We start from the raw sequence: 6,000 nt of genomic DNA on the forward strand, positions 1-6,000 counted from the left end.
TTAGATTTTGTTTCACAATAGATTAAATAGGACTATGGATTAAGGCTTTTAATTTCAATGGCCATTCTAAGCTGGATGTGCCTGCTCTGGTCAGAACGCAGAAGTTACACAGCTTAAGGCCTCGCTAGTACCATTGTGGGAGACTGTCTGGGAATCCGTGGTGCGGTTGACATTTTTATTGTGTCGTTTAGATTTTGTTTCACAATCGATTAAAAAGGACTATGGATTAAAGCCTTTAATGTCAATGGCCATTCTAAGCTGAATGTCCCTGCTCTTGTTAGATCGCAGAAGTTACACAGCTTAACGCCTCGCTAGTACCAGTGTGGGAGACTGTCTAGGAATCCGTGGTGCGGTTGACTTTTTATTATGTCGTTTAGATTTTGTTTCACAATAGATTAAATAGGACTATGGATTAAAGCATTTAACGTCAATGGCCATTCTAAGCTGAATGTGCCTGCTCTCGTCGAGATCGCAGAAGTTACACAGCTTAAGGCCTCGCTAGTACCAGTGTGGGAGACTGTCTGGGAATCCGTGGTGCGGTTGAATTTTTATTATGTCGTTTAGATTTTGTTTCACAATCGATTAAAAAGGACTATGGATTAAAGCATTTAATGTCAATGGCCATTCTAAGCTGAATGTCCCTACTCTCGTCAGATCGCAGAAGTTACACAGCTTAAGGCCTCGCTAGTACCAGTGTGGGAGACTGTCTGGGAATCCGTGGTGCGGTTGCCTTTTTATTATGTCGTTTAGATTTTGTTTCACAATCGATTAAAAAGGACTATGGATTAAAGGATTAAAGCATTTAATGTCAATGGCCATTCTAAGCTGAATGTGCCTGCTCTCGTCAGATCGCAGAAGTTACACAGCTTAAGGCCTCGCTAGTACCAGTGTGGGAGACTGTCTGGGAATCCGTAGTGCGGTTGACTTTTTATTATGTCGTTTAGATTTTGTTTCACAATCGATTAAAAAGGACTATGGATTAAAGCATTTAATGTCAATGGCCATTCTAAGCTGAATGTGCCTGCTCTCGTCAGATCGCAGAAGTTACACAGCTTAAGGCCTCGCTAGTACCAGTTTGGGAGACTGTCTGGGAATCCGTGGTGCGGTTGACTTTTTATTATGGCGTTTAGATTTTGTTTCACAATCGATTAAAAAGGACTATGGATTAAAGCATTTAATGTCAATGGCCATTCTAAGCTGAATGTGCCTGCTCTCGTTAGATCACAGAAATTACACAGCTTAAGGCCTCGCTAGTACCAGTGTGGGAGACTGTCTGGGAATCCGTGGTGCGGTTGACTTCTTATTATGTCGTTTAGATTTTGTTTCACAATAGATTAAATAGGACTATGGATTAAAGCATTTATCGTCAATGGCCATTCTAAGCTGAATGTGCATGCTCTCGTCAGAACGCAGAAGTTACACAGCTTAAGGCCTCGCTAGTACCAGTGTGGGAGACTGTCTGGGAATCCGTGGTGCGGTTGACTTTTTATTATGTTGTTTAGCTTTTGTTTCACAATAGATTAAATAGGACTATGGATTAAGGCTTTTAATGTCAATGGCCATTCTAAGCTGAATGTGCCTGCTCTCGTCAGATCGCAGAAGTTACACAGCTTAAGCCCTCGCTAGTACCAGTGTGGGAGATTGTCTGGGAATCCGTGGTGCGGTTGACTTTTTATTATGTCGTTTAGATTTTGTTTCACAATCGATTAAATAGGACTATGGATTAAAGCATTTAACGTCAATGGCCATTCTAAGCTGAATGTGCATGCTCTCGTCAGATCGCAGAAGTTACACAGCTTAAGGCCTCGCTAGTACCAGTGTGGGAGACTGTCTGGGAATCCGTGGTGCGGTTGAATTTTTATTATGTCGTTTAGATTTTGTTTCACAATCGATTAAAAAGGACTATGGATTAAGCCATTTAATGTCAATGCCCATTCTAAGCTGAATGTCCATGCTCTCGTCAGATCGCAGAAGTTACACAGCTTAATGCCTCGCTAGTACCAGTGTGGGAGACTGTCTGTGAATCCGTGGTGCGGTTGACTTTTTATTATGTCGTTTAGATTTTGTTTCACAATCGATTAAAAAGGACTATGGATTAAAGCATTTAATGTCAATGGCCATTCTAAGCTGAATGTGCCTGCTCTCGTCAGATCGCAGAAGTTACACAGCTTAAGGCCTCGCTAGTACCAGTGTGGGAGACTTTCTGGGAATCCGTGGTGTGGTTGACTTTTTATTATGTCGTTTAGATTTTGTTTCACAATCGATTAAAAAGGACTATGGATTAAAGCATTTAATGTCAATGGCCATTCTAAGCTGAATGTGCCTGCTCTCGTCAGATCGCAGAAGTTACACAGCTTAAGGCCTCGCTAGTACCAGTGTGGGAGACTGTCTGGGAATCCGTGGTGTGGTTGACTTTTTATTATGTCGTTTAGATTTTGTTTCACAATCGATTAAAAAGGACTATGGATTAAAGCATTTAATGTCAATGGCCATTCTAAGCTGAATGTGCCTGCTCTCGTCAGATCGCAGAAGTTACACAGCTTAAGGCCTCGCTAGTACCAGTGTGGGAGACTGTCTGGGAATCCGTGGTGCGGCTGACTTTTTATTATGTCGTTTAGATTTTGTTTCACAATAGATTAAATAGGACTATGGATTAAAGCATTTAACGTCAATGGCCATTCTAAGCTCAATGTGCCTGCTCTCGTCAGAACGCAGCAGTTACACAGCTTAAGGCCTCGCTAGTACCAGTGTGGGAGACTGTCTTGGAATCCGTGGCGCGGTTGAATTTTTATTATGTCGTTTAGATTTTGTTTCACAATCGATTAAAAAGGACTATGGATTAAAGCATTTAATGTCAATGGACATTCTAAGCTGAATGTCCCTGCTCTCGTCAGATCGCAGAAGTTACACAGCTTAAGACCTCGCTAGTACCAGTGTGGGAGACTGTCTGGGAATCCGTGGTGCGGTTGACTTTTTATTATGTTGTTTAGATTTTGTTTCACAATAGATTAAATAGGACTATGGATTAAGGCTTTTAATGTCAATGGCCATTCTAAGCTGTATGTGCCTGCTCTGGTCAGAACGCAGCAGTTACACAGCTTAAGGCCTCGCTAGTACCAGTGTGGGAGACTGTCTGGGAATCCGTGGTGCAGTTGAATTTTTATTGTGTCGTTTAGATTTTGTTTCACAATCGATTAAAAAGGACTATGGATTAAAGCCTTTAATGTCAATGGCCATTCTAAGCTGAATGTCCCTGCTCTTGTTAGATCGCAGAAGTTACACAGCTTAACGCCTCGCTAGTACCAGTGTGGGAGACTGTCTGGGAATCCGTGGTGCGGTTGACTTTTTATTATGTCGTTTAGATTTTGTTTCACAATAGATTAAATAGGACTATGGATTAAAGCATTTAACGTCAATGGCTATTCTAAGCTGAATGTGCCTCCTCTCGTCAGATCGCAGAAGTTACACAGCTTAAGGCCTCGCTAGTACCAGTGTGGGAGACTGTCTGGGAATCCGTGGTGCGGTTGACTTTTTATTATGTCGTTTAGATTTTGTTTCACAATCGATTAAAAAGGACTATGGATTAAAGCATTTAATGTCAATGGCCATTCTAAGCTGAATGTGCCTGCTCTCGTCAGATCGCAGAAGTTACACAGCTTAAGGCCTCGCTAGTACCAGTGTGGGAGACTGTCTGGGAATCCGTGGTGCGGTTGACTTTTTATTATGTTGTTTAGATTTTGTTTCACAATAGATTAAATAGGACTATGGATTAAAGCTTTTCATGGCAATGGACATTCTAAGCTGAATGTGCCTGCTCTCGTCAGATCGCAGAAGTTACACAGCTTAAGGCCTCGTTAGTACCAGTGTGGGAGACTGTCTGGGAATCCGTGGTGCGGTTGACTTTGTATTATGTCGTTTAGATTTTGTTTCACAATCGATTAAAAAGGACTATGGATTAAAGCATTTAATGTCAATGGCCATTCTAAGCTGAATGTGCCTGCTCTCGTCAGATCGCAGAAGTTACACAGCTTAAGGCCTCGCTAGTACCAGTTTGGGAGACTGTCTGGGAATCCGTGGTGCGGTTGACTTTTTATTATGGCGTTTAGATTTTGTTTCACAATCGATTAAAAAGGACTATGGATTAAAGCATTTAATGTCAATGGCCATTCTAAGCTGAATGTGCCTGCTCTCGTTAGATCACAGAAATTACACAGCTTAAGGCCTCGCTAGTACCAGTGTGGGAGACTGTCTGGGAATCCGTGGTGCGGTTGACTTCTTATTATGTCGTTTAGATTTTGTTTCACAATAGATTAAATAGGACTATGGATTAAAGCATTTATCGTCAATGGCCATTCTAAGCTGAATGTGCATGCTCTCGTCAGAACGCAGAAGTTACACAGCTTAAGGCCTCGCTAGTACCAGTGTGGGAGACTGTCTGGGAATCCGTGGTGCGGTTGACTTTTTATTATGTTGTTTAGCTTTTGTTTCACAATAGATTAAATAGGACTATGGATTAAGGCTTTTAATGTCAATGGCCATTCTAAGCTGAATGTGCCTGCTCTCGTCAGATCGCAGAAGTTACACAGCTTAAGCCCTCGCTAGTACCAGTGTGGGAGATTGTCTGGGAATCCGTGGTGCGGTTGACTTTTTATTATGTCGTTTAGATTTTGTTTCACAATCGATTAAATAGGACTATGGATTAAAGCATTTAACGTCAATGGCCATTCTAAGCTGAATGTGCATGCTCTCGTCAGATCGCAGAAGTTACACAGCTTAAGGCCTCGCTAGTACCAGTGTGGGAGACTGTCTGGGAATCCGTGGTGCGGTTGAATTTTTATTATGTCGTTTAGATTTTGTTTCACAATCGATTAAAAAGGACTATGGATTAAGCCATTTAATGTCAATGCCCATTCTAAGCTGAATGTCCATGCTCTCGTCAGATCGCAGAAGTTACACAGCTTAATGCCTCGCTAGTACCAGTGTGGGAGACTGTCTGTGAATCCGTGGTGCGGTTGACTTTTTATTATGTCGTTTAGATTTTGTTTCACAATCGATTAAAAAGGACTATGGATTAAAGCATTTAATGTCAATGGCCATTCTAAGCTGAATGTGCCTGCTCTCGTCAGATCGCAGAAGTTACACAGCTTAAGGCCTCGCTAGTACCAGTGTGGGAGACTTTCTGGGAATCCGTGGTGTGGTTGACTTTTTATTATGTCGTTTAGATTTTGTTTCACAATCGATTAAAAAGGACTATGGATTAAAGCATTTAATGTCAATGGCCATTCTAAGCTGAATGTGCCTGCTCTCGTCAGATCGCAGAAGTTACACAGCTTAAGGCCTCGCTAGTACCAGTGTGGGAGACTGTCTGGGAATCCGTGGTGTGGTTGACTTTTTATTATGTCGTTTAGATTTTGTTTCACAATCGATTAAAAAGGACTATGGATTAAAGCATTTAATGTCAATGGCCATTCTAAGCTGAATGTGCCTGCTCTCGTCAGATCGCAGAAGTTACACAGCTTAAGGCCTCGCTAGTACCAGTGTGGGAGACTGTCTGGGAATCCGTGGTGCGGCTGACTTTTTATTATGTCGTTTAGATTTTGTTTCACAATAGATTAAATAGGACTATGGATTAAAGCATTTAACGTCAATGGCCATTCTAAGCTCAATGTGCCTGCTCTCGTCAGAACGCAGCAGTTACACAGCTTAAGGCCTCGCTAGTACCAGTGTGGGAGACTGTCTTGGAATCCGTGGCGCGGTTGAATTTTTATTATGTCGTTTAGATTTTGTTTCACAATCGATTAAAAAGGACTATGGATTAAAGCATTTAATGTCAATGGACATTCTAAGCTGAATGTCCCTGCTCTCGTCAGATCGCAGAAGTTACACAGCTTAAGACCTCGCTAGTACCAGTGTGGGAGACTGTCTGGGAATCCGTGGTGCGGTTGACTTTTTATTATGTTGTTTAGATTTTGTTTCACAATAGATTAAATAGGACTATGG

At 41.8% G+C, this 6,000-nt stretch overlaps 26 pseudogenes; all 26 read left to right on the forward strand.

Moving 5' to 3' along the window:
* Nucleotides 1-53: 53 nt before the first annotated feature.
* LOC142706708 (5S ribosomal RNA) lies at nt 54-172 on the forward strand (annotated as a pseudogene).
* A 254-nt stretch (nt 173-426) lies between these two features.
* LOC142706643 (5S ribosomal RNA) lies at nt 427-546 on the forward strand (annotated as a pseudogene).
* A 67-nt stretch (nt 547-613) lies between these two features.
* Nucleotides 614-732, forward strand: LOC142706046 (5S ribosomal RNA; annotated as a pseudogene).
* Nucleotides 733-807: 75 nt separating this feature from the next.
* LOC142706507 (5S ribosomal RNA) lies at nt 808-926 on the forward strand (annotated as a pseudogene).
* Nucleotides 927-993: 67 nt separating this feature from the next.
* Nucleotides 994-1,112, forward strand: LOC142706265 (5S ribosomal RNA; annotated as a pseudogene).
* Nucleotides 1,113-1,179: 67 nt separating this feature from the next.
* LOC142706509 (5S ribosomal RNA) lies at nt 1,180-1,298 on the forward strand (annotated as a pseudogene).
* Nucleotides 1,299-1,365: 67 nt separating this feature from the next.
* On the forward strand, nt 1,366-1,484 carry LOC142706390 (5S ribosomal RNA; annotated as a pseudogene).
* A 67-nt stretch (nt 1,485-1,551) lies between these two features.
* On the forward strand, nt 1,552-1,670 carry LOC142706704 (5S ribosomal RNA; annotated as a pseudogene).
* A 67-nt stretch (nt 1,671-1,737) lies between these two features.
* On the forward strand, nt 1,738-1,856 carry LOC142706719 (5S ribosomal RNA; annotated as a pseudogene).
* Nucleotides 1,857-2,109: 253 nt separating this feature from the next.
* LOC142706292 (5S ribosomal RNA) lies at nt 2,110-2,228 on the forward strand (annotated as a pseudogene).
* A 67-nt stretch (nt 2,229-2,295) lies between these two features.
* LOC142706331 (5S ribosomal RNA) lies at nt 2,296-2,414 on the forward strand (annotated as a pseudogene).
* A 67-nt stretch (nt 2,415-2,481) lies between these two features.
* On the forward strand, nt 2,482-2,600 carry LOC142706469 (5S ribosomal RNA; annotated as a pseudogene).
* A 253-nt stretch (nt 2,601-2,853) lies between these two features.
* On the forward strand, nt 2,854-2,972 carry LOC142705980 (5S ribosomal RNA; annotated as a pseudogene).
* Nucleotides 2,973-3,039: 67 nt separating this feature from the next.
* On the forward strand, nt 3,040-3,158 carry LOC142706105 (5S ribosomal RNA; annotated as a pseudogene).
* A 253-nt stretch (nt 3,159-3,411) lies between these two features.
* LOC142706043 (5S ribosomal RNA) lies at nt 3,412-3,530 on the forward strand (annotated as a pseudogene).
* A 67-nt stretch (nt 3,531-3,597) lies between these two features.
* On the forward strand, nt 3,598-3,716 carry LOC142706228 (5S ribosomal RNA; annotated as a pseudogene).
* A 67-nt stretch (nt 3,717-3,783) lies between these two features.
* LOC142706648 (5S ribosomal RNA) lies at nt 3,784-3,902 on the forward strand (annotated as a pseudogene).
* Nucleotides 3,903-3,969: 67 nt separating this feature from the next.
* Nucleotides 3,970-4,088, forward strand: LOC142706266 (5S ribosomal RNA; annotated as a pseudogene).
* Nucleotides 4,089-4,155: 67 nt separating this feature from the next.
* LOC142706510 (5S ribosomal RNA) lies at nt 4,156-4,274 on the forward strand (annotated as a pseudogene).
* A 67-nt stretch (nt 4,275-4,341) lies between these two features.
* On the forward strand, nt 4,342-4,460 carry LOC142706391 (5S ribosomal RNA; annotated as a pseudogene).
* Nucleotides 4,461-4,527: 67 nt separating this feature from the next.
* LOC142706706 (5S ribosomal RNA) lies at nt 4,528-4,646 on the forward strand (annotated as a pseudogene).
* A 67-nt stretch (nt 4,647-4,713) lies between these two features.
* LOC142705971 (5S ribosomal RNA) lies at nt 4,714-4,832 on the forward strand (annotated as a pseudogene).
* A 253-nt stretch (nt 4,833-5,085) lies between these two features.
* Nucleotides 5,086-5,204, forward strand: LOC142706293 (5S ribosomal RNA; annotated as a pseudogene).
* A 67-nt stretch (nt 5,205-5,271) lies between these two features.
* LOC142706332 (5S ribosomal RNA) lies at nt 5,272-5,390 on the forward strand (annotated as a pseudogene).
* A 67-nt stretch (nt 5,391-5,457) lies between these two features.
* On the forward strand, nt 5,458-5,576 carry LOC142706470 (5S ribosomal RNA; annotated as a pseudogene).
* Nucleotides 5,577-5,829: 253 nt separating this feature from the next.
* Nucleotides 5,830-5,948, forward strand: LOC142705981 (5S ribosomal RNA; annotated as a pseudogene).
* The last annotated feature ends 52 nt before the right edge of the window (nt 5,949-6,000 follow it).

Source organism: Rhinoderma darwinii, unplaced genomic scaffold (genome assembly GCF_050947455.1).
Source record: "Rhinoderma darwinii isolate aRhiDar2 unplaced genomic scaffold, aRhiDar2.hap1 Scaffold_3422, whole genome shotgun sequence".
Classification (NCBI taxonomy): domain Eukaryota; kingdom Metazoa; phylum Chordata; class Amphibia; order Anura; family Rhinodermatidae; genus Rhinoderma; species Rhinoderma darwinii.